The sequence below is a fragment of the Neovison vison genome, chromosome 1 (assembly GCF_020171115.1).
Source record: "Neovison vison isolate M4711 chromosome 1, ASM_NN_V1, whole genome shotgun sequence".
Classification (NCBI taxonomy): domain Eukaryota; kingdom Metazoa; phylum Chordata; class Mammalia; order Carnivora; family Mustelidae; genus Neogale; species Neogale vison.
The window spans coordinates 4,343,164-4,370,033 of NC_058091.1; positions in this window are offsets into that span (position 1 = coordinate 4,343,164).

Consider the following 26,870-nt stretch of genomic DNA (forward strand, 5'->3'; position numbering starts at 1 on the left):
AGCCACAAAGTAGCTTTTGGCAAATGCAGAATTACAAATAATCATCAAAAATTTTTAATTTTGATAATAGATCTTTCTGCTGATGTAGGTATTTCTGGGGAGAGGTTGTTAAGAAGATTTCATAAGCTATGACTGCATTGGGATATGTTTCTGATAAATTATTTCAGAATATAAATTTTAGTTCAGCTAGAGCTCATGATTCTCACAGAGCAATTTTTCTAAAATCTTAATTCATCTTACAAATCAGCTTCATGTAAGTCAGTTTAATGTTCAACAGAATTCATTTGCTGGAATTTCGATATTTCCTCAAATATTTCCTATAACGTGTTTTATAATGTAACTTCATGAGTTCTGTATAATTTAAAATGTCTTCTATACCTTCGATTGCTGTATCTTCAATTACAAAAGAAGTTAATTTTAGAATCATTTTCCTTGTTAATAAATGTTTCATCCAAAGCTTTATCTGAAACTATTATTTTCCATGTAGCACAACAACCTTTGTTCTAAGCTGGTGAATATGTGCATTCCAAGGTTGCACCAGTTGTTGAAATCAAGACTCTAAATCTTTGAATTCTAATACATTCTTGATGTATTTTATTGGAATGTCCATGTATACAGTTTTTCCTTTTTTTACTGAGATAAAATTCATAGACTGTAAGATTCATCCTTTTTAAAGTGTACAACTTTTTTTTTTTTTTTTTTTTTTTTTTTTTTACTTTTAAGTTTCTGCCACCCTCAGTGCTGTGGAATTCCAGAACACGTCACCATCCCACTGCATTCATTCTTATCAGGTTCTCTTCACCTTCTGTTCACCCCGTTGTTCCTGGAGACTACAAACCCGCACTCTGTCTCTGCGGATTTGCCTCTTCTGGACATTTATTCAAATGGGATCGTATAATACAAGGACTTTGGTGTCTGGCTTCATTCACTTAGCATAATGTTTTCAGTGTCCATCCACGTTGTGGCATGTATTGATATTCCATTGTCTTTATGACTGATGATATCCAATTGTTTAGATATATCACACTTTGTCAATCCACTCATGAACTAATGGACACTAGGAATGCTTCCACTTTTTGACTACTAAGAATAATACTGCTGTAAGTATTCATGTGCAAGTTTTGGTGTGACTATGTTTGCTGTCCTTTTGCATATATACCTAGCAGTGGAGTGATATAGATAGTGTATTATCTCTCATATATGTGTGTGTACGACTACAATGTGTGTGTAGATGGAGTACACACACACACACACACATAAATATAAATTCGAGTATAGTTGACACATGATGCTATATTACTGCAGGGGTACAGCATGGTGATTGATTCAACAACTCTATATGTTACATTTTGCTCACCCCAAGTGTGGCTACCATCTGTTACCATGCGTGCTATGACCATACCATTGACTATATTCCGTATGGTGTATCTTTTATTCCCGTGACTTACCCGTAACTAGAAGCCCCTTCACTCATTTTGCCCTTCCTCTCAGCCCTCCTTCCCAGCAACCATCAATTTGTTCTCTGTAGCTATAGGTCTGATTCTGCTTTTTTAGTAACTCTATACTTAATTTTTTAAAAAAATATTCTTTTTTTCAAAGATTTTATTTAATTTATTTGACAGAGAGAAAGAGCACAAGTAACAGAGAGGCAGGCAGCGAGGAAGGAAGCAGTCTCCCTGCTGAGCACAGAGCCCGATGTGGGGCTCGATTCCAGGACCCTGGGATCATGACCAGAGCCAAAGGTAGACGCTTAACCAACTGAGCCACCCAGGTGCCCCTCTATATTTAACTTTGGAGGAACTTCCAAACTGTTTTCCAAAGAGGCTGTACTATTTTACATTCCTACCAGCAACTTAGCAGTGTTTCATTTATCCATATCTTTGTTAACATTTACTGTTTTCTATATTTATATAACCATCCTGATGATGCTTTCTTAGATCCTAAAGCATATTTACTAGACAGCATAGCTTGATCATGCTTAGTTTTTTGTGTGTTTTGTACATTCCCTCAATATATATCTTTCGTTGAAGTATTTAATTCATTAATTGATTGGCATTTAATTCAGTTACTAATAAAGAAGAGTTTATATCAGCCATTTTGCTATATGTTGTCTATATGTCTTATTTCTTTTTTTCTATTTTCTTTCATTGTTGCATCATTGTTAATCATGTATTTTATATTATACAATTATAATTCCTTGTTATTTCTTTACTATTTGCTTTTGAGGTTATTTTGTTAGTCATTTTCCTGGGGATTAAAATTACCTTCTTACCTTAAGACAACTGAGTTGAGATTAATGTCAGCTTTAATTCCAATACTATATAAAATGTACGCTCCTGTGTACCACTATTCCTCCCATGTTCCTTTGTGTAGTTATTGTCGTATAAATTACATCTTTTTAGATCAAACTACCATCAACACAGATTTGGTATTATTGCTCTATGTAGTTTTAAAAAATCAGAGAAAAGTAAGCATGTTACAAGCATACAATATATTTTTCCTTTATTTATACTCATTTATGTAGTAAACTTTGCTGGTGCTCTTTGTTTCTTCATGTAGATTTGTGTTACTTTCTGGTGTCCTTTTATTTCTGACTGAAGCATTCCTTGTGTCTCCTCAGACATGTCTCCTAGCTATTCATTCCATTTTTGTTTATCAGAAAGTGTCAATCACTTCTCCATTTTTCAATTATAATTGTGGTGAATATCGAACTCAGTTGTTCCTTAGTGGTCATCACTAGTAGGTGATGAGTCACTTTTTACTGCTTTCAAAATTCACTCTTTCTGCTTTTCAAAGTTAAATTGTGAAATGTTTAGATGTAGGACTTTCTGAGTTGATTCTATTTAGAGATTTTTGAACTTCCTGGACATGTAGATTAGTATTTTTTTAATCAAATTTGGGACACTTTTGCCATTATATCTCAAATTTTTTTGACCCCTTTTCTCTTTCATTTCTTTCTGGAACTCTCATTGTGCAATATGCTGGTGTACTTGATTGTGCCCCACAGCTGCCTGGGCTTTGTTCATTTTTTTCATTCCTTTTTTTCTGTTCCTCAGACTGAATAATCTCAATTGAGTTATCGTGAAGCTTGTTGATTTTTTCTGCCTGATACAATCTACTGTGATGCTTCTGTAGGGGGTCTTTCATCTCAATTATTATAACTTTCACCTCTAGAATCTCCATTCAGATCTCTTTAAAATATTTCCTATCTCTTTATTTATACCCATTATTTGGTGCAACATCATTCTCATACTTTCCTTTAGTTGTTTAGACTTGGTTTCCTTTAGTGTCTTGAGCATATTTAAAGTAATGATAGGGCACCTGGGTGACTCATCTGGTTAAGCATCTGCCTTCAGCTCGGGTCATGTCCTCAGGGTCCCAGGATTGAGTTCTGAATCAGGCTCCCTGCTCAGTGGGGAGTTTGCTTCTCCCTTTACGTCTACCTCTTCCCGCTGCTTGATCTCTCTCATACTCTCTCACTCTTACATATACTATAAATAAAATTTTAATAATAAATAATAATAGTAATAATAATAGAATTTTAAAATAATTTTTATGATTTATAATTTTATGATAATTATTAAAATATAGTTTTTATAAATTCTTATAAATAAAATATTAAAAAATAAAGTAGCTGACAAAAATTGTCCAATATATAGGCTTCTTCAAAGACAGTTTCTACTGATTGTTTCCTCTCTTACATGTGATGGCTCCTGTTTCTTTGCCTGCCTCATAATTTTTTATTGAAAACTGAATATTTAAATGACCAAATGTGACAAGTCTGGAAATCAAATTCCACATCTCCCCAGATATTTTTGGTTTGACTGTTTTATTCTAATTTGTATTGTCTTCTTATTTTATGACTTTATCAATGAAGTCTCTAAGTCTGTATTCTTTGTCATGTGTGATCACTGAAGTCTCTCCTCAGCTTGTTTAATGGTCAATTAATGAATGGTTGGACAGAGATTTCCTTCAATGCTTGTAACCAATAAGTTTCCTGTGATTTATCAAGTGGGACTGTGTGGGTGTGGGGCATGTCTTCAACACTTAGACTAGAATTTTATACCTCTGCCTTAGCTTTTGGATCCTACTTACACAAACTCAAGATCAACTAGATGTGGGAGCTTGGAACCATCTCAGGACTTTCCTTAACATGTACACTGCTCTTTACCTGAGCACAACACTGGGCATGCGCATGGCCTTCTGGATTCCCAGGATTATTGCAAAGCATATCAAAGTCCCTATGGGCATCTTACTTAGTAACTTTTCCTGTAAAGCCTTTTTAGTTCATTTGTTTGCCACAACTATTCTCTACCTCAGGCACCCATGAAGGTAAATAACCACTTGTTGCTGTGTTTCATTTTCTGACATTTGTCTCCAGAGACAAGTGACAGAGATTCCATCACTGGAAGAGCTATGAGTCAAGTCAAAGAGTATTTTACAAGTAGTCTTCAGGGATAGATCACATAATGACAGCTTCCTGGGAATAAAGCTTTTAATGAGACTCAATTCCACTCCTTCTGGTGGCTGTCAGTTCATTATTTTCACCACAAATGTGGATTCTTGTTTTCCAAAATCACAATGGAAGTAGAGAGTGGGAAATGGGACTAAGGCACCTGAAAAATGTCAGAAAATCAATTGTTCTTACCAAAATTCAGCTTTTTTTCTTGAACTAAGGCTCCCCATATTTCTATAAGCCTTTGGTTAATTTCCAGACTTCTGAAAAGATGATTCTGATGACTCTTCTTCAAGTTTTCATTTTGCTTTAATGGAGGAAAGAATATTAGGAGATCTTTATTCCACAATTCTTACTGACATAGCTCCATGAATACACTTTTATTTTTAAGAGTTTACTAACAAAGTACACTGCCTGGGTATTGGTGGTTCCTTTCCTGGCACCAGAGAATTAATGTATGCGCCCCAGGGATGGACTCCAGTGTTGAATGGCAAGACTGTGAGCCACCGAAGGTCCCATGTTGTCCCTGGGTGGAGCCCCTCCTCTCTCTCCTGCGACTGTGAGTATTCTTGTTGTCCCTGCCACATCTGCTGCCACTGTCACCTCTGCCAGTCTGGGCCCAGATCCTTCCCATTGCCTGTTACTCACATACTTGTCATGCACCAGGTTGTGCCATGCTTGTGTTTATATGCTGGCTAGATGACAAGACCAACCACTCAGCCCACACATATGCCACTTGGCATATCTCCTCTGCTTACCTGCATGTCCATTGTCCCAAAGACCTTCATGTGTAAAACAAGTTCAAAGATAAAGTTAGTAAAAATTTCATTACAGTGACAGAAGTGCTTTCATACTTTTCTAGACTTTTTACCTCTTCTTTCCTTCCCTAGCATTCCTAAATACAGACACATATGTGTGTTATTTCTCTCTCTCATTCATTCAGGAATGCTAGGGAAGGAAAGAAGAGGTAAAAAGTCTAGAAAAGTATGAAAGCACTTCTGTCACTGTAATGAAATTGTTTATGTAATGAGATTGTTTATATATATATATATATATATATATATATATATATATATAGAGAGAGAGAGAGATTCTTCTGCCTCCTTCCTAAGGAGAGTATATAGCTCATGAACTAATTATGAAGAAAGAATACAAATAAAATGATTTTTACAGTATCTGGCACCAAACATGCATTCTACAAATGATAATTCCTTACTCACCTCACCTTTCCTTTACATTATTAACATTGGCTAATGTTTCTATTTCTGAAGTATTCATATGTTTTTACATTTGAAGTTTCTGTTCTTGTCACTTTTTTTTCCTTCAGAAGTTCTGAATGTTATTTGTTCTTTGAACTTTTTAGTGCTCTTTTTCAGAGGCTCCAAGGATTTTTACCTCAATATATTTTTAAAGATTTTATTTATTTATTTGACATACAGAGATCATAAGTAGGCAGAGAGGCAGGCAGAGAGAGAGGACGGGAAGCAGGCTCTCTGCTGAGCAGAGAACCTGATGCAGGGCTCAATCTCAGGACCCTGAGACCATGACCTGAGCTGAAGGCAGAGGCTTTAACCCACTGAGCCACCCAGGTGCCCGTCTTTACCTCAATATTAACTGAGAATCTCATTAAGTTGTTTCCTCAAGCTTAAAACAACTTCCATAGATATACTCTATTGTACATTGTAATTTTGATAACTCCTTATTTCAGTTATAGTAATTTATCACAAGTTTCTTTGACCCATTAGCAAGCAATCACTTATTGATCAAGCTTGAGTTGATATTTTATTTTTAATTTAAAAGGATGGTCATATTGTCACATGAAATAATATTTGTTGTTAAAATACTAAGAATTCTTCTTCTCCTATTGTTTCTTATGAATAACTTTCTGAAAATCATGTCTTCTAAATTGGTTAAAGTTTTTAAATTCATAAATACCAAGTGCCTTCCCATTACTGTTTGAATTAATTTTGTGAGATAACAATCGGAATATTAGCTTAGCTGACTCTCTAATTGAACTCAGAAAATTTTTGGCCTTCAAAATATCTTTAGAATGTCTGCTAACTTAAACTGAGTTCAAATATGGAAGGTCTCGCATGGCAATATATTGTATTCAGTGCTTAGTGTTAGACTAAGGTGATAAGTAAAGCATGGTCTTTGAATTATAAAGTATGACAGTCTAGGTATAAAATAAATTTTATATATTTATATATTCAAATATATATATATATATATATATATATATATATATATATAATTGCAACCAGAATGGGCTTTAGCAGTGGAAGATTAGGTGAGATAACATTTATTTGTGTATGCAAATTTTAGTGGCTTTGAGCTGGACTTGCAAAGTTAGCATATCTTTTTTTTTTAAGATTTTATTTATTTATTTGACACAGAGATAGAGAGAGAGATCACAAGTAGGCAGAGAGGCAGGCAGAGAGAGAGAGAGAGAGAAGCAGGCTCCCTGCTGAGCAGAAAGCCTGATGAGGGGCTCAATCCCAGGACCCTGGGATCATAACCTGATCTGAAGGCAGAGGCTTTAACTCACTGAGCCACCCAGGTGCCCCAAGGTTAGCATATCTTTTAGCCTCCTCTGTTATCTATCATCTTCTTTCTCACCAATGTTTCCCCATTTGCTCATGCTGCAGCCCCTGTGACTCTCTGGCCTTCAATAATACATCCTTGCTCCCCCAGGCATTATTTGTGCATCTAACAACATGCTGGGACCATGGTTCTCTCTGTTAAGAGGGAGATAGGAAGTGGCGGGGGGGTGGGAGGTTGGGGTACCAAGTGGTGGGTATTATAGAGGGCACGGCTTGCATGGAGCACTGGGTGTGGTAAAAGAATAATGAATACTGTTTTTCTGAAAATAAATAAATTGGAAAAAAGAAAGAGGGAGATAGGAAGGCAAAAAGGTTCTTCTTCTTTATCGCTCCATCCTTAGCATGTAAATGACCTTCTCTTAATTTGCCCTAGTTCATCCAAGACCAGCATTGAACTTTTAATTAGATTTTATTTAAATGTCATGGGTTATTTAAGAGAATGACAGTAAAAGAAAAAAAAGACTTTACAATGGTTCATGGATGAGATCACTTTTAGAGCTGTATATCCAGAACTATTCTCTTGGTTTCCTTTAGAAGGTATGTCTCTGCATATCCACAGGGCTGCCTCTTACCCAGCTCTAGAGAGAGATCAGCTCATCCACATGCTGGACCTTGAGGCAAGGTAGTATTGCAATGAGTACATCTTTCATATTCTATATATTTATCCAGGTACTATTTGAGCATATACTATGTGCCAGGTACTATTTCGGGCATTTAAAACACAGCAGTGAACAAAATAATCAAGATTTTTGTCTTTATGATGCTCATATTCTACTGGAGAAAGATATACAAAAATTAATACAGGTAATAGGGACAACATTAAATAATACGTTCTCTCATTGAGAAGGAAGTGAAAGTAGCTTAGATTAAGGGAATAAGCCTAAGTGCCTGGGCTTAGAGAAAGAAGAACCTTGGAATTTTAAGTAAATATGGTGTGGATAGGCCTTATTGAGAAAATGACATTTGAGTAAAGTCTTGGGAGAGGAAGGAGTGAGACATGAAGATATATGGAAGGCAGCAGAGCATTCCAGAAAGAAGCAGCAGCCAATGTAAGGCATCAGAGAGATGAATAAAGATGATTCCGACCATATCTTGATGAAATGGATTGAATGAAGCACACTTAGATTTAATGAACTGAACATGGACATCAGACAACTTTATCAGTTCACTTTGATTCCAGTATCTCTGCTCAGGATATTGGTCTTAGAATATACTCGTGCTAAGTCCTAGAAACCACTCTAAGCAAATCCATCATAATGTGATAATATAATTGTTACTCACTCACAATAGATAAGATGGCTCATATTATAGAGCATGGGAAACAAGTTAATTCTCAATATGAGAGAGGAGTATAAGGAATATTTCCTAAGGGGAATGAGGATTGGACTAATCTTAAAATAATACAAAGTGTCAGAAGTTACTTCTATTTTCCCCTTAGAAATTAAGGGAGAAAAACAAGTCATATACACATGACAAAGACACAGAATGTAGCCTACATCTCCTTGTATGCTAACTCATTTCCTGGCTTTCTCAGCCAGTGTAGACTCTGCTTCTTCTTGCCCTTATGTAATTGGCCAATACCTCAAAGCCATCATCTGCTCACCCTTTACTTCCTTCAATAGGATTTGCCCATGAACTCCTGGTATGGCCCCTGCTCTTCCTATTTCTATAGTTTTTACAGTTAGTAGCACCTTCCTCATTAGGACTACCCCTCAGCCAGCTTTTATCTCTCCCTTTGTTCAGATCCCCTCCCAGACAGTCTTCAGTGAAAGTTGGCCTGAAGCTCCTTCTCAAACAAGAGTTGCCAGATTTGACAGATGGGTACAGAAGGGAGAGAAATTCCACAAGAGGAAACTGAAGAGTGGACATGCTTTAGTCCTATGTCTGATACACAGATAATGTGAGAGTAAGTGTCTCAAGAGCAAATAGAGCTATCTTAACTCGAGTTAGTATAAGTTAGGATGATTTACTGAGGAGTCTATTTGCAGGAAGTGAGTGGGATGCAGACAAATCACAATGGTTAGTGTAGTAGTATGGAATAGCAGACCCCTAAACCTGGGGGTAGGCCTGTTACTGGAAAACAAGACACACGTACTGAGAAGACTGCTTTGAAAAGAATTTGAGCACTGAGAAAATTAGGGCTGTCATGTTCTGGCATCATCATATGTAATGAGTGAACTTCTCTCCTGTGGATCTAGAATAATGCCAGCTATGGACCATCTTTGGAGAATTGAAAAATCACTTTCTGCAGTTGTGGTTCTGAGTCAAGAGACAAGGCAAGACCAAACATCATCACAGGGAGGGAGCTTGGTCAACAAACACTCTGACCTCAATCTTCTCCCTCTCTAATCTCCTGCCTGAGTTTGCTACCAGCCAAACCCATCTGGAAGTCAGAGGGCATCTAAGTGTTCTGACTGATATAGTTTGTGTCAGTGTGCTGCAGTAGAGCACCGAGTGGAAATGAAAGTCAATGGAAAGACAGGACTGAACAGAACAGCATTGCTATGCCCAGTGACCTGTATTAGTTTCCTAGGACTTGAGAACAAAGCACCACAAATAAGGTGGCTTTAAACAATAAACATTTATTTTCCTGAAGTTCTGTAGACCAGAAGTCTGAAATCAGGGTGTTGGTAGAGCCAGGCTCCCTCTGACAACTGAAAGGGAAGCTATCTCTACCTCTTCCAGTTTCTGGTAGTTTGCTGGTGATCTTTGACATTCCTTGGCCCACAATACATTGCTCCAATCTTCTGTCTTCACATGGCCTTTCCCTGTGACTCTATCTCTTCACATAGCCTTGTTTTAGTAAGGATACCAATCATATTGAAATAAAGGCCACATTACTCTAGTATGACCTCAGCTCAACTAATCACATCTGTAACAAACTTATTTCTAAATAAGGGCACATTAACCAATTAAATGTCAGGATTTCAACATATTTTTAAAAGGCAGGGTGACATAATTCCACTCATAATAAGGTGAATATAGGAAAAAAAAAGTCGTCCTACACAGAGATTCAGTTAAATTAGGATATAATTATGAAAAAAAAATAAACCCAGTATTATTACCATACCATAAGAAATTTAGGTTAGGAAAGAAACATGAAAGAAACATAAGATCAGCAAAAACAGTTGGTGTTCATTACAATTGCAGGTGTAATATTCATGCTGCAAGTGAGGCCCTAAACTGGATAGAGGTCCAAATAACCTGCTAGGTAATAATTAAATAATATATCTTTTTTCCTGTCATATTGCAATAAAACCTATTAAATTTTAGAGGCTAGAAGTCAAAATTCTATGAGAACATGAGTGGCTTCTCTTTCATATGTACATAGTATATCTATGTACAGAAGGTTCCTAGCTTAGAAAACGTTTCAAACATGTTATTGCTGCACATTAAATTAACCCATGTCACTGTGTTCCCCGTCTAGAAGATACCAATTTGGAAACTCTACTAAACATACCATTCAGCTTCTCAATTGTGTTACTTGTTTGATTCATTTTCATGGAACTCTCTCTCTCTGCAGCCAGAATTATCAGATGATAGCTCTTGGTTTGGTTGTTACAGCTGGTTTAAGAGGCAGTTTGGAGCACTGAAGAGCCAGTGGAATTGCTTGTGAGAAACTTACAAGCCTTCCAGAAAGCACCAAGAAAGCCTGCTGCAGCGCATCTGAAGGTTGCCACGGCCTGTGGGCACTGTGGGAACTCGGATGTGTATCTGTTGCAACCAGGTGTCTGTTCTTTCACCACCCCACCTGATGGGAAGCTGCTGAGAGAGATGGCACAGCTAGATGGGGTGAGGGGAGAGTCCTCAGCATTAACAGAGCCAACTCATACTTGCATTACTCACAGGGCCTTTGTGAATCAAATGTTATTTGAAAGCCATTTGTAAAGCTGAGTTAATAGCCTGAAAATTTCCTGTATTTTTCTGGGAAGGGAAAAACATCTTTGGGGTTTGCTTTGCCTTCTATAAATCCTACAAATTGTATTTCCAGGGAAGCATTTCTGAGTTTTCAGAGTCAAAGTAAGTGAGGACCTCCTCTTTTACAAAATGAAAACTTATCTTTCTTAGACAGAGAAGTGCTCTGACCAATGCCTGTCTGCTTCACTAATTTGACCAGAATTTCCATCTCCAGGAATCGGAGGTCTGGTTGGCTTTTATATAATGATCACATAAGGCATGAGGGATAAATGGACTCACTGTTGAGTCAATTGATTAGAAAATACAAAAAATGAATTTAAAAATGGTCTAAATAGTGTAAAGTACCTTTGCACCAGTGAGGGGAATGGAGGGGCCCCCTGGATCACTTTGTGGGGTTAGAGAATCCAGCAATCAGTGCCAAGATACTGACAGCTTGACAGGTTTTCAGAGTCACTGTGGCATCTTACCGAGAGGAAATCTGCAGTTGGTATCTCAGGCTCGGGCATCCCAGAGTCACGTTTAGGTAGAATATCTATTTCTCAGGCCAGGAAAGTAAAGTGTGCAAAATAATAATAATAATTAGATAAATTTGCACTTCATAGGAGAAAAATTCCTGAAGTTCCCAGGGAAATTTTAGGTACTTGATTTCTAGATTATACCCTGGTCTATTGGAGGTAGGGAATGTAGATAAAATGAGTAAGATATGGCCTGTGATCCCCAAACCTCATATAAAGAAGGGAAGCAGACAAGTAAATAATTTCTGATATTACAAGTTAAAAACAAAACAAAACAAAACAAAAACACTAAAGAGATGGAAGAACAATGTAGTATCGGAACAAGAGGAAGAGGGTGATTTTGAGTTGACAAGACCAAGAATGGATTTATAATGGAGAGAAAATTTGAAGTGGGCCTTAAGGATATTAATAGAGGGAGAGGAAAATGAGGATTCTGGGTTGAGGAAATTTGAACCCAGAGATAAGGTGGCATGAATATCCCTCAGGCTGTCCAAATGCACTGAAATGAGGGTCTGCAAAATTTTCCTGTCAAGATCCTCGTTTGAGTCTCTGCAAGGCCAGTGGTCTACATTGCAACTACTCGACTATGTACTGCACTGCAACTGTAGTGGGAAAACAGCCTAGACAACACGAAAGTACTGGATGTGGCCACAGTCACGTAAGACTTTATTTACAAAACAGGTAGTACATAGCTATAGTTTGCTACCTATAAACTCCATGAGGACAGGGATTTTTTATCTATTTTGTTCACTAATTCACCTAAGTTGTCTAGAACAGTGCCTGACATGTAGTGCATGGTCAATAAACATTTTTTTTTAATTGAGATATAACTGGCATATAACACATAATTAACATTATATTAGTTTCAGGTCTACATTATAATGATTCAATATTCATATATATGGCAAAATGATCACCACAATAGATCTAGTCAAGGTTTATTAAATGAGGAAAAATGAAATAAATAGAACATGACACTGGGCAAAAAAAAAATTGACTGTCATTCTAAAATTTGGTTTTATGTCATAGGTAACAAAAAACTACAGAAGGTTTTCTACAGAGTGATTATTGTCTGCATTTTGAAATGGCATTTCTGGCAGATAAGCTTGATGGATTGAAGAGCAAAGATATTTGAAGCAGAAAGATAGGCTGGTATATCACAATTTATGCCAGAGAGAAGAAATTCTGAACTAGGACCTGGAGTATCAGACATAAATGGAATATAGGTATTAGAGAATGAAACTGTAGGATGACTCTTGGTGACTAGGAGCATAGTTGACCCATTCTATAATTCACAGATGCCAGAATACTTTAGGGATGAGTAGACAAGCTATTTAATTCTGAAAAACGTCAAGTGTAGGTGTAGGCGATATACCCATGTGTACATGTTATGTCCAGTAGATTATCAGGGAGAGGGGATACTAGGAAGTTCTCCAGAATTAAGAATTAAATGCAAAGATTTTCCCATACGATTATAGGTAAGTGAGTTCCTCTCCCATAGTAGACTCACTTGCAAGGCTTTTAGAAGTTGATTCCCAGATTTCTACTTAAGTAACATCAAAAACTTAACTAAAACAAAAACCACAGACCTCTTTTGAAATCATTTCTATCTTGCATACATTGTCAACATGCCAATTACCTGTCAGATATGTCTTTTAAAAAGCCTTATTTAAAACAAAACCAAAACCAAAAACAATCATGATACAAGTAGTAATTGGCTGGAGTTTTTATGAGGTTTATATTTATGAAGCAGGGACATGCTTTGTCATATGTGATCATGAGTTGGAACAACAAGAAAGTTTCAAGTTCTTTACCATATGGATCACCAGTGTAGAAGCTAATAGCAGATGTCACTGATAATGTGGTAAAAGTGCCTGGGAAGAACACCTCAGGGGACAAAATGTACATGTAGTTGCAATTTTATATATGATTCTATTTCTAAAACATTATTTTCTGTCATCACAATTGCAAGAGGAAACACTGATGAGAGGCAATGAAATTAGGTCACAAATTTAAAAATTAATTTGCTTCTATAGAAACCAAGCAAAGGATTGCTTAGACATCTAAAAGCTGAGGGGGTACCTAGGTGGCTCAGTCAAGTAAGTGTCTGCCTTCAGCTCAGGTCATGATCCCAGGGTCCCGGAATTAAGCCCCTCAAATCTTTGCTGCTTCCCCTGCTCATGCTTTCTCACTCACTCTGTCAAGTAAATAAAATCTTAAAAAAAAACAAAAATGCCCTTGATTCTTGCTGAAGACCGTGGTCTAGGCTTTTCATTTGCTCCCTTCCTTAAATTTTCATCAGCGAAATGTTGTTTCTAAATATTCTGTTTTCTAGAGAAAAAGTTACAAATTCAAACTGCCACAGGGACAAAGCAGATAACATGGGTGAAGTGAGCCAGCAGTTCAAAATGGCGGGGAGACCAGAGTGGAAAACCACGTCCTTGTGAGAGACTGGGGGATGGGAAACTGCAATCCAGTTTAAGCAGATGTGGCTTTGTGTTGTTAGCTCTTACCATTTTTATGCAAAAAGAGACAGATATATGTTTTATGTGAGTTCTTTGAATGTTCAGATGTTGGCAATTATTTTTTCAATATTTGTGGATCAAATAAAAGATAACTCAGTGTTCCAGTTTACTATCTCCTGTTTTTAATAATTTTCTTATGAGAGATCATTGATAACTTGTAATGGATGATCACCATGAACTACTGTTTTGAGAAAATGTACTTTCAAAAAATTTTGCAGGGCCTGATTTAGGAAAGAACGTAAAGTTACCATGGTAAATGAAAGAATAGACAATTGTTATGCTAGCTAACACTTTCATCAAATGAACTATGTTCATGTTCTAAGTGCTTTGGATCAGATAACATATCAAATCCTCAGAACAACCTTGGGAGAAAAAGACTATGATTCTTCCCATTTTATAGATGAAGAAATTGAGGTACACCATGTAAGTAGCAAATTCCCAGGTGAAATGCTGGTAGAATGAATCCACTTTCTGTGTGCCGACTATGGCGCACCTTGTCACATTCATCCTGGTGTGGCAGAAAGCCACCTAGCCATGTAGCCCATCTACCTTTAGTTTCCTTATGGCTAAAATGGGAGTTGATAATTATCAAACCTATGTGGTTGTTGTGAGGATAAAAGTGGGTAGTAAACATGAGGTTTGTATATACTAATGAGTGTTACTCAGATATAAATTGTTGTTAACAATTGAGTAGAAGCCTTTTAGCACTGCTGAGACCACAGCCTCTGTCCCCAAGCTTCATCAGAATAACTAGCATCATCTCAGTAATTCTGTAGCCAAAACACGGTGTGATGGTTGGTAAATAGTCATTCCATGTTTGAGTTGATCTTACTCTGCTGTCTCCCTTGGACTACTAGATATTTTAAATAGGTGCAGAATAGGCAGAAATTGGAAGGAAGCCCATTGCACTGTCACGATGGCACATAAAGAAAGTGCAGCCAACATTATGATTGTTTACTTTTCTTGGTTTATCAGGTCTCCATCAACCACCTCCTGCCAATTACCTTCTTGAGTTACCTATGGCTAAAGAAGACCCAGATGCCATCCATGGCTCTGCAGTCTTCCCTGGGGAGCTTGAATGGAACATCCTAGTGTGTAAATCAGAATCACCTTTTACAAGTTGACAATCTGTAGGTCTTTTGGTAATTATTCCTGCTACCCTGCATTTCTAACCATGGTGATTTTTGTCAAATAGAAAATGGAATTACTAATCAATAGACAGTAGCTAAGGTGTTATTATTCTTTCTGAGCATAATATTCTGTCATGCATTAAGGAGGAAGAGAAAAAAATAAGCAATTGAACTTCTAGCCCTTCCCAAATGTGCTAAAATTCAACTGTATCAATTATAGAAAGCAAACACCAGGAAAGAATGGGAATAATTTTTAATGAGTTTCTGATGTCTCATCCAGGGGAAACTGACAATTTAAGTAGAGTCAGTTTTGTGTGGCAGCTATGCCAACCAAGTACCTAGATGGTTATCTACAGTGTTGTCATCCAAGAGAGTTGACCCAGATGGCTGGGCACAAAAGGTGGGATGCCCCTCCTGGTAAGAAGGTTGTCACAGAGCTAGCCCCTTAAAACCTCCCTACAGCCCCACAGACAGTGGCCATTTTAAATAAGCTAATGTGAAATACTTAGCTTGGTGCCTAGCACATAGCTCAAAATTGACATTAGTTGCTGTTATTGCTAACTCAAGAAGCTGGAAATATAGACCAGGTTATCTGAAAAACAAGAATAACAACATTGTGTCATAACACCAGGTTTTGAACTAAGTGATTGTCAGAAAGGAGCTTTGTGACTTTGTGGAATGTGAACAATCATTTCATTTCTAAAAAAAAGAAATTACTTTTTTGAATTAAAAAGAACGAATAAACAGATAAACTTTCCTTGTAGTTCAGATGACGATTTTTTTTGTGATTTTCTTTTTTTTTATTCAGTGTTCCAAGATTTATTGTTTATGTACCACACCCAGTGCTCCATGCAATACATGCCCTCCTTAATACCCACTACCAGGCTTACCACCCTCCCCTTGAAAACCCTCAGTTAGTTTCTCAGAGTCCACAGTCATTCATGGTTCATCTCCCCCTCCAATTTCCCCCAACTCACTTCTCCTCTCCAACTCCCAACGTCCTCCATATTATTCCTTATGCTCCACAAGTAAGTGAAATTATATGATAATTGACTCGTTCTGCTTGACTTATTTCACTCAGCATCATCTCAGTAATTCTGTAGCCAAAGCACAGTGTGATGGTTCGTAATAGTCATTCCATGTTTGAGTTGATCTTACTCTGCTGTATCCCTTGGACTACTAGATATTTTAAATAGGTGCAGAATAGGCAGAAATTGGAAGGGACACCATTGCACTGTCACGATGGCACATAAAGAAAGTGCTTTATATGTTGTTTTTTTTTTTTTTCTCTCTCCTTTCAAGACATGTTTCCAAAGGCCAAGAAAACAAAAGTGAAAATGAATTTTTGGGACTTCATCAAGATCAAAAGCTTCTGCGCAGCAAAGGAAACAGTCAAAAAACCAAAGAGACAAACCATGGAATGGGAGAAGATATTCACAAATGACACCACAGACAAAGGGCTGAAAGCCAAGATCTATAAAGAACTCCTCAAACTCAACACACACAAAAGAGATAATAACGTCAAAAAATGAGCAGAAGACATGAACAGACACTTCTCCAAAGAAGACATATAAATGACTAACAGACATATGAAAAAATGATCATCATCATTAGCCATCAAGGTGATTCAAATCAAAACCATATTGAGATACCACCTTACACCAGTTAGAATTACCAAAATTAACAAGACTGTAAACAATGTGTATTGGAGAGGATGTGGAGAAAGGGGAACCCTCTTACACTATTGGTGGGAATGCAAGTTGGTGCAGCCAATTTGGAGAACAGGGTGGCGATTCCTTAAGAAATTAAAAATAGAGATACCCTATGACTCTGCAATTGCACTGCTGAGTATTTACCCCAAAGATACAGATGTAGTGAAAAGAAGGGCCATCTGTACCCCAATGTTCATAGCACCAATGGCCACAGTCACCAAACTGTAGAAAGAACCAAGATGTCCTTCAACAGACAGATGGATAAGGAAGATGTAGTCCATATACACTATGGAATATTATGCCTCCATCAGAAAGGAGGAATACCCAACTTTTGTATCAACATGGACAGGATTGGAGCAGAAGTTGAGAATTGTATACGCTATAGTTGATTGCAAAAATAGCCAGAATGAATGTGTTACCCTCCTGTGTCCATACTATTTGTGATGTAACTCTGCAGCATCCCTTCCCTCAGCCCTGTCAAAATGTGGAGTCTCTTTTCAGACCCCCTTTATCTCAGTGGATTGTACTAGCTCTGAGATTCATTCCAAGAAGCTTGTACATTTCCCTTCCTTTCTTGGAAATCGATTATGCCATGTAAATAAGTCCTGCTGCTTGTCAAGAATGCAAGGCCAGCTGTCCGAGCTGAGGACCACTTCTACCAGACAGCCCACAACCCACCTAGCAGTTGACCTGAAATGCATGTAGGAGTTCAGTCCAGGCAGGAAAAAAACACTCAACAGGGTCCAGCTCAGAACTGTGAGCTACGGAAATGCTTCTCTGCTTAAACCGCCAAATTTGGGGATGGATGGTTTGTTTTCCAACAAAAGCTAACCAATGGGGAGAAACAGGGAAACTGATTTTACATTCCACAGGAGGCCGAGTCTACTGACAAGTCATTGCTTTCCATGGTCAGTGACAGAGCAGCAGTACTAGAGATTGGCCACGAGTTGTTTCTTTCATGTCAAAGGGACACTACATAATGTTCTCTTATTGATCCAGGTGTGTCAACTAGACTCGAGACAAAGACATTCTGAGAATGTTAAATAGAGATTGCAGATTCCTCAGTCAAAAGGCTTGCATATTTTTGAGACAGATTTCAAATCACTATCATAATGTGACAAGAAGAGTGACACTAAAAATAGTAATTCTAGATAAAGCCAGGTTCACTGATTTCTAAAATTGAGAATATGTGTTTCTCAGTGTGCATTCCTTCCCCTTCAGAGGCATTTGGGGAGTAAACTGAAGAATCAGATTAATAGGAAAACACAATATAGTTCTGCTTATTTAATGGAGGATGTTTCTATTTTTATTGAATTTAACTATGAGGATAGGGTGCACTGGTTTGTAAAGGCTGCTCTTAAGTACCACAGACGGAGTGATTTAACACAGACATTTATTTTCTCACATTTCTGGAGACCAGAAATCCAAGATCAAGGTGTTGGCAGGATTGGTTCCTTCTGAGGCCCCTCTCTTTGGCTTGTAGAGATGGCTGTCTACTCCATGCGTCTTCTCACCGCTTTTCTCTACAAGCATCTCTGTTCAGATTTCAGTCACATTGGGTTAGAGCCCTTCCTGGTGACCTCATTTTAACTGAATTACCTCCTCCAAGACTCTGTCTCTAAATACAGTTAGATTCTGAGATACTGAGGATAGAACATCAACATATGTATTTGAGAGACACAATTCAGCCCCTAACACAGGGCCAACACAGAAAAGGAAAGAAACCTGACAAAGTAAACATTAAATGCAGAGCAGAAAATGCTAATAGAATCAAGTGGCCTAAAATTTCACAATGAGCAACTATCTGTGCTTTTATCTTTTAAAACTTTGGGGAATTTCAATACACGTTCTTGGTTCCACAAAACAGAATATGATGAATTTTATTTTCTACATAAGAAAAAAGATAGTAAACTGTGTAAGTACTTTAATAGACTTGGCAGAGAGAGTGAACTGTTAGTTCCTTCTTTTTTATTTTGGTGTTTTTAAAACAGATCTTACTGAGGTATGATTTACATACAGTAAAATGCGTCCCTTTACAGTGGACAGTTCTTTGACTTTGGAGGAAACCGTACACTGACGATGTAACTGCCGGTACAATCTGGGCGTAGAACGTTTCCACCTCCTCCCATCCCCTCATGCCCCTCTATAGTCAGTCCCCTCATCCCTGCAACCAGGAAATCACCAACTGGATATGGCTTGTTCTGGAATTTCAGGTAAATGGGATCATACAGCTTGCGTACGTCTGTGTCTATTTAAACCACCTGCCCATTTTTTATCAGATTATTTGTCTTATTATTGAGTTACAATAATTACTTACATGTCTCATGTGATCCTTGGTCACACATGTGTGTTGTGAGTGACTTCTCCTACCCATGCCTTGCCTTTTTGTTTTCTGAACAGAGTTTTTGAGAAACAAGCTTTTAATTTTTTAAAAATTGATGAGAACAAGCTTTTAATTTTTGTGATGTTCAGTGTCCTGACTTACTCTTTTATAGTTGGGTATTTGGATTCCAAATCATAAAGATTTTTCTCCTGTGATGTCTCCTATTAGCTATATAGTTTTCGCTTTCCCTTTTAGGTCTGTGATCCATTTTGAATATTTCTTGTGTAAAGTATGAGAAAAATATGAAGGTCTACAGACATACAGTTGTTCATTTCCATTACTGAGAACATATCTTTTCCTCATTGAATAACCGTGGCCTTTTTGTGGAAAATCAACTGACCATGTATGTGTAGGTTCTATTGCGGATTCTGTTTTTTCTATGGATCTGTCTTCCCCTCTCTGTACCAACACTGCCCTATCTGGATTATTGTACCTTTAGAGTAAGTCTTAAAATGAGGTAGTGTGAGTCCTACAACTTAGTTCTTTTTTAAGGTTTCTTTAGCAATTCTAGACCCTTTGCATTTTCAGATACATTTTAGAATCAGCTTTATTTTAGAATCAATTTTTGTGAACAAGCCAGCTGGCATTTTGATTGAGAATCTTTAGATCAGTTTGGGGAGAACTGACATCACAACAATACTGAAACTTCCAGCCCATGATCATGGTGCGTCTTTTCATTTAATTAGCACTCCCTTAGTTTCAGCAATGTTTGGTAGGTTTCCATATATGATAAGTCTTACATGTAACATGTTTTGTTGTATTAATCTCTAGGTATTTTATATTTTTGGTGGTATTGTAAATAGCTGAGATATCACTGATTTTCCTATACTCACCAAATATCCTTCAACCTTACTAAATCACTTAATATTTCTAGTAGCTTTTTTGGGTAAATTCCTTATGATTCACAACAAACCCAATCATGCTGTCTATGAATAAAAATACCTTTACTCTTCCTTTTTAATCTGTAGGACTTTAGTTTATTTTTATTGCTTTATTGTACTGTGTAGGCCCTCTGATAAGATTTGAACAAAAGTAGGGGCACCTGGGTGGCTCAGTGGTTTAAGCCTCTGCCTTCAGCTCAGGTCATGATCACTGGGTCCTGGGATCGAGCCCTTCATTGGGCTTTCTGCCCAGCGGGGATCCTGCTTCCTCCTCTCTCTGCCTGCCACTCTCCCTACTTGTGATTATCTCTTTCTGTCAAATAAATAAATAAAATCTTTTAAAAAGAGATTTGAAAAAAAGTGATATAAGTGCATATCCTTGTCTTGTTCCTCATTGTAGGGGAAAGTATTCAACCTTTATATCATTAAGTATGATGTTTGTTGTAGGGCATTTTTGTTTGTCTGTTGGTGGTGGTGGTGGCTGTAGATAAGATATGTTTTATTTTTAAATTTTTTATTTATTTTTCTTTTAATGATTTTATTTATTTATTTGACAGAGATCACAAGTAGGCAGAGAGGCAGGCAGAGAGAGAAAGAGAGAGAGAGAGAAGCAGACTCTCCAATGAGCAGAGAGCCCAATGCAGGACTCGATTCCAGGACCCTGAGATCATGACCTGAGCTGAAGGTAGAGGCTTAACCCACTGAGCCACCCAGCCACCCCAAGATATCTTTTATCAGACGGGAAGTTTCTTTTATTCCTAGTGTGCTAAAAGGTTTATTGTGTTGTACTTATGAATGGGTGCTGAATTTTATCAAACAGCTTCTCTGCACATATTGAGAATCTCCTACTATTCTCCTAATAGAGTGAATTGCATAGAGTGATTTTTTTAATCAGATTTTTAAGTTTTTTGGTGTAGTTTTCAGTTCCCAGAAAACTTGAGAGGAAGGTATAGAGATTTCACATGTACCCCTGCCCCACCACAGTACGTAGCCCTCCCCATCATCAGTGTTCCCCACCAGAGTTGTATATTTGTTACAATTGGTGAATCTATGTTGACACATCGTGATTATTCTAAGTCCATGGTCTACATTTGTTCACTTTTGGTGTTGTACATCCCAGATGTGATGAAGTCTTATCTTCCTCCCCCAACACACAACCCCGAGAAGCCAAGGATATTTCAACTGTCTCCACAATTTTGCCTTTTTCCAGAATATCTCATAGTTGACTGATATAGTAAGTAAATTTTTACGTTTGGCTTCTTTCACTTAGTAATATGAATTAAAGTCCCTTCATGATGTTTTTTCATGGCTTGATAGCCTTTATTTTTTTTTTAAGCACTGGATAATTTTTTATTATATGGGTGTACCACACTTGATTTACTCACTTAAGAAGGGATATTTTGGTTGCTTCCAAGATTTAGAAATTCTGAATAAAAGACTATAAACATCTGTATGCAAGTTTTTCTATGAATATAAGTTTACAACTCCTTACATAAATACCAAAGAGTGCAATTGCTGGATCACAAGATGAAAACATGTTTACTTTTGGAAGAAGCACCAAACTGTTTTTGAGAATGGCTGTACCATGTATATATAATTCTGTGTGTGTGTGTGTGTGTGTTTGTGTGCATGCACGCTCCATTAAAATATAAAGACTGTCAGATTACAAAAGTATCTTTGTGTTATTGAATATACATTTGGGCGAAAAAGAATGCATTTCTGATATATCACGTGTTTGGTCATGTGAACATAAATTCTAGATTGTTATTTTTGTTTGAAGTACTTTTTATTTTTTTACTTTTTTTAAAAGATTTTATTTATTTATTTGACAGAGAGAAATCACAAGTAGGCAGAGAGGCAGGCAGAGAGAGAGAGAGAGAGGGAAGCAGGCTCCCTGCTGAGCAGAGAGCCCGATGTGGGACTCGATCCCAGGACCCTGAGATCATGACCTGAGCCGAAGGCAGTGGCTTAACCCACTGAGCCACCCAGGCGCCCTGAAGTACTTTTTATAATCTGTTTTTTACTGTTTTGACTCATAATATCCCTAAGAATGTTATGAGTTTTTATAGTTATAAACATTCAGTTGTTACACCTTGTTTGTAAATTATAATTTTTACATTATATATAATTCTCATTTTGGCAGATTTTATTTTTTTATTGCATTTTTTGGTCCATCTTTTCCCAGTATTTTTCCAAGAGCTTATTTCTTGGAAAATGTTAAAAGAAACATATTGCTGAGCTCTGTTTTCTTATAATCTGATAATCTTTATTTTTTTAAGATTTTATCTATTTATTTGAGAGAAAAAGAGCAAGAAAGCATGCACAAGTGAGGCGAGGGGCAGAGGGAGAGAGAGAATCCCAAGGAGACTCTCCACTGAGCATGGAGTGATATATGGGACTTGATCTCATGACCCTTGAGACCATGACCCTAGCTGAAATCAAGAATCAGATGTTCAGCCTACTGAGCCATCCAGGTGCACTGGTCTTTATTTATTAATTAATTTATTTTTTTAAAATTTATTTTATTTTTTCAGTGTTCCAAGATTCATTGTTTATGCACCACACCCAGTGCTCCTTACAATACATGTCCAGTCTTTATTTTTTTTAATGCAGTAATTTATTCATTTGTATTTGTTTTCATTAATATATTTGGTTTATGGTTCCTTATGTCTCATTAAATAGATAAGGAGTGCCTAGCTTTTATTACAAATAATCTCAAAAGAGCTAGAAGTTGGTCCATATCTGATGATATAAATGACTACAGAATTTGACGTAAGAACTGATAGAAATTTCATATTTACAGCTAATTGATGTTTGTGAAGATTTCATTGTTTAAAAAGTGCTTTCATAAATATGATCTCTTCTCATTCTTCTTATTTTATACCCACTTCGCACTGGTGAATTTAAGATTTCAAGAAGTTTATTGATTTCTTTAAGTCACACAGCCAAGAATTGTAAAATGGACAATCAAATGTTTATCTTATTTAAAAACAAAAAACAACCAACAACAACAACAAAAACACTGTTATTCTTTCCACTGTGCACCACTATTGTGTAGAGAGCAAAATGTGGGCCAAAGGGAGAGTTGTTCCCCAATCCTGTTGTTCTTGTGTTAATGGCCATCTACCTGCAACATGTGTGGTCCCTAGTCAGCCCTCCAGCCTCAGTCAGTAAAGGGAGAGTAACTCCATTTGATCGCCTAGTTCAGAAAGAGAGAAGGTGGCTCAGTCAGCCACATCCCTCTCTCCCCTTCCGAGGGCCGCTGCTGTCCACAGAGAATGTGTGTTGTTGTCAGCTCCAAGGGCCAGGTATTTAGTCCAAGCTCTAACCGTGTGGGTGGATGTCTGCCCAAGTCCTGCACCTGCTCTGACTGGGTAAGTCAGTCTGGATTGGGGGTTCTAACTTACGAATACTATTTGTCTACATTTGAATACTTTCTCCGTAATCAGATTTGGTGGCAGGAGCTGCAATATTCTATTCTCCCAACTGCCAAATTCCTCAGAATTGAGGCACAAAGAAGTATTTAGTTCTGGGGGATCCTTTTGAGCCTCAAGAGATGATGTGTGAATGAACCTGAATCCTCTTACCTAATTTAGACTTGGTGAAGAAAATGGCCTTCGGTAGCCCGTAACTCCTATGACACTAGTATCTAACCTGTAATTACAAATGTTGGCTCTGGGAAGGTTTCCTCCACTGGTTCAAAAGTAGGTCAGCAAAAGCTCACAGTGATTGAAATAATTTGAGGGGAGAAAGATTATATTCAAATGATCCTTAAAACGAAGATAATCCATTAACTCAGCTGACCCATTTAAGGAAGTTTTGGGGATGAGATATGATGACACCACTACATGAATATTTTATAATATCATCTCGAGTTCTGTGTCGGGGTCAGAATTTAAAAGCATGGAGCTTTTGAAAACGAACTAGGCATACCCATGCATCCTGTCATTCCCAAATCAGAATATGGAAAAGCAAGGAGAATATGCTTACATTCAACAAGTACTTGCCAGTGGCAGTTACAGGTAGCAAGCTGAAAGAGGAAGAAAAATATATCAGAAATGTCTTGAGCACAAAGAGCTTATTCATTGAGAGGAAATATGGCGAGCACGTATAATTCTAAAATACGAGTTAATGGTATGTTTTGTCTTTTAAATTGTACAAAGCACTGTGGAGACTTGGAGGGGGATACTGCTACTGTTTTGGGCAGTGGAGGTGCAGGGGTTAAGGACACAGGGTGGAAGTGGCATTGGGGACAAGCCCCGAAGTCCAAATGTTCTGCATGAATACAAGTATGGAGGAAATCTTTTCCATAGATTCTACTATGGCAAAACAAGCTGTTACAGAGACTCTCAGAACATAAAAGGACCACCAATCCAGACCAGTGACATTATGAATCAAACCCAGAATGGCCCCATGTTGTGGAGCCTACAGCTCATGAAGGGAATGACAAGCAAGGCTTAGCTGGGGAGATGGGGTCCAGTTCACTAAGGACATTAAATATCAAGTTAAAGAGTTTGGGCTGTATATTGTTTACACAAATGGAGAGCTATTGAGGGGTTGGGGGAAGGTTTGTGACAAAAATCAGTGGTGTTCCTGTAAAAATAAATAAAATACTATTAACCTAGCAAGAGTGCATAAGAATAACTCAGACAAGAGAGAGGCCAGCAGCGAGGCTGTGGCACGTACCTAAGGCTGTGAAAATGCAGGCATGGAATGCCTCACCGGCAACCAGGTTGGAGAGGAGAAGACCACAGTAAGGTGGTGCAGAGGGAATTGAAGAGGGACCACCAGCAAGGAGACCGAGTGTGAGGGAGACGTGAGTGAGGGGAGAGGGGAGAGGAAGGGAAGCCCCTCTCCAAGTATATCATTGTGGTTTACCTTCTCTTTCCTGTCAGCATTTAAACTACATAGATACACCAACAGCTGAAAAGGAATGTCTAAACCTCCTCCCTAAATTAATTAAATATCATGACTGGTCCCTAAGTTCAAGAGGCCCAAGGGACCTAACATCCTAAGAATTCCCCAAGGGAAAGAAACCCAGTGTCTTCCTGAGGAGCTGGTCATCCACGTGCCTGGCGTCCTGCCTCCTCAGCAGGGACTCTGTCCTCATGCCCATCCTTCACTTACCAGTTCAGTACGTACTTCAAGAGTCAGCAAGAGACAGCAGACGTTGGTACCTCCAGGTCCCCCAAGAGCTGTTGTACTTCACTTATTATAGGTGTCCCTGGTACTGGTCATATTACAGTTGGACCTACACTGGAGGACTGAATCTCACGGACTCCTGGCACTGTATTTCTTTATGTAAATTTGTCAGGCACAGTGGTTTACCACTTGATAAAGCTGCCAGGTCCTTTGTCATTAAGTAACAAATTAGTTCCTTATTTGTTTTCCAAAGAAGGCAAAACAAACTGCAACAAGAAATTCATAGCACACAGATCATGCACTAACCTAACCACTGAAGATCTCCTTTACCTTTTTGCATAAAAAAGGGCATCCTACTGAAGGAACCTTCTCCATATATGTTGCAAAAAAGCAAAGTGATCAGAGCAAGCTTAATATTAATCATCCAACGCAAGAATCGACTTCTTGTCTGCTCACTGGTCACTGAATACCATTTTTTTTAGATTTCCCAAAGCCAAATAGATGGTAGCCATTATTATTAATAATGGTGTAATGTAGTTAAGGTAAATATTATTAATTTGACTTCATAGAGCATAAATCTGAGATCCACAGTAGTTCAGTAACTGGTACAACAACTTACAGATGGGACATTCCTTGATTTATTTAAAAGCAACTTTAAAAGTTCATTTTTAAAATTCTCTATTCTTCTCATTGCATCAATTTGTTGACTCACATCACTGGTGATTTTCTTTGACATTTGTAAAGATTCCTCACAAGAGAAAGGAAGTTATGCTAGCTGCGTTTCCAAGAAAGCATAGATGAAGCATAGAAGAATAATCTGAAGTTTCTTTCATTATGTTATGACATTGGAGTTGACATTCAAAAGCAGAGTGCTGGTATTTGTAAAAGACAGACAGACCAGGAGCATGGGTCTCTAGAATGCTCTTATTTTGCGTACCAGAGAATGGGAACATGCATTACTTACACTACAAAAACCCTCCCTCAGTTACATGAAGAGCAGAATCTTTCTGATAATAGGATTTGTGGTCCCATTATCTCTGAAGGAACTGGAATAAAAGCTGCAATTTAGAAAAAAATGAATAACTAGTTACAATGAGCTGGGCACGATGCCCAGTGGAAAAGTACATCCAGTCCTATCCAAAGAAGACGCTTTATACTCATGCGCTGATACTGTCTCTTTCTCTCTCTCTTCACTCAAGTGATAAAAGAGAATAATTTGTTCTCTTAAAGAACTTCATGGTACCTGTGAACAAAAATGTTTTTAGAAGAGGCATTTCTTTATAAAGTGAAATAAGATTCACCTTTGAATGACTTTCTGGGTTTTTTAAACCCTCTCTTCAATGGGGAGAAAGGGGAAGTTATGTGAAGGCTAAAGAATGAGGATTTTCTTTCTTGATTCAGGTCATGACAAATTAATATTTTTGTTAGCTATGGGAAAATTTGTTTAAAAACATTCCTCTTTTCCCCCTTCTCCTTCCTCCTCCCCTCTTCCTTCCTCTTCTTCTTCTCCTCCTCCTCCTCCTGCTTCTTCTTCCGTTTCTAACTTTAATAGAAATCCAAGTTACTCGTGTGACATCATGATCTCCTCTCCACAGCACACTCTTC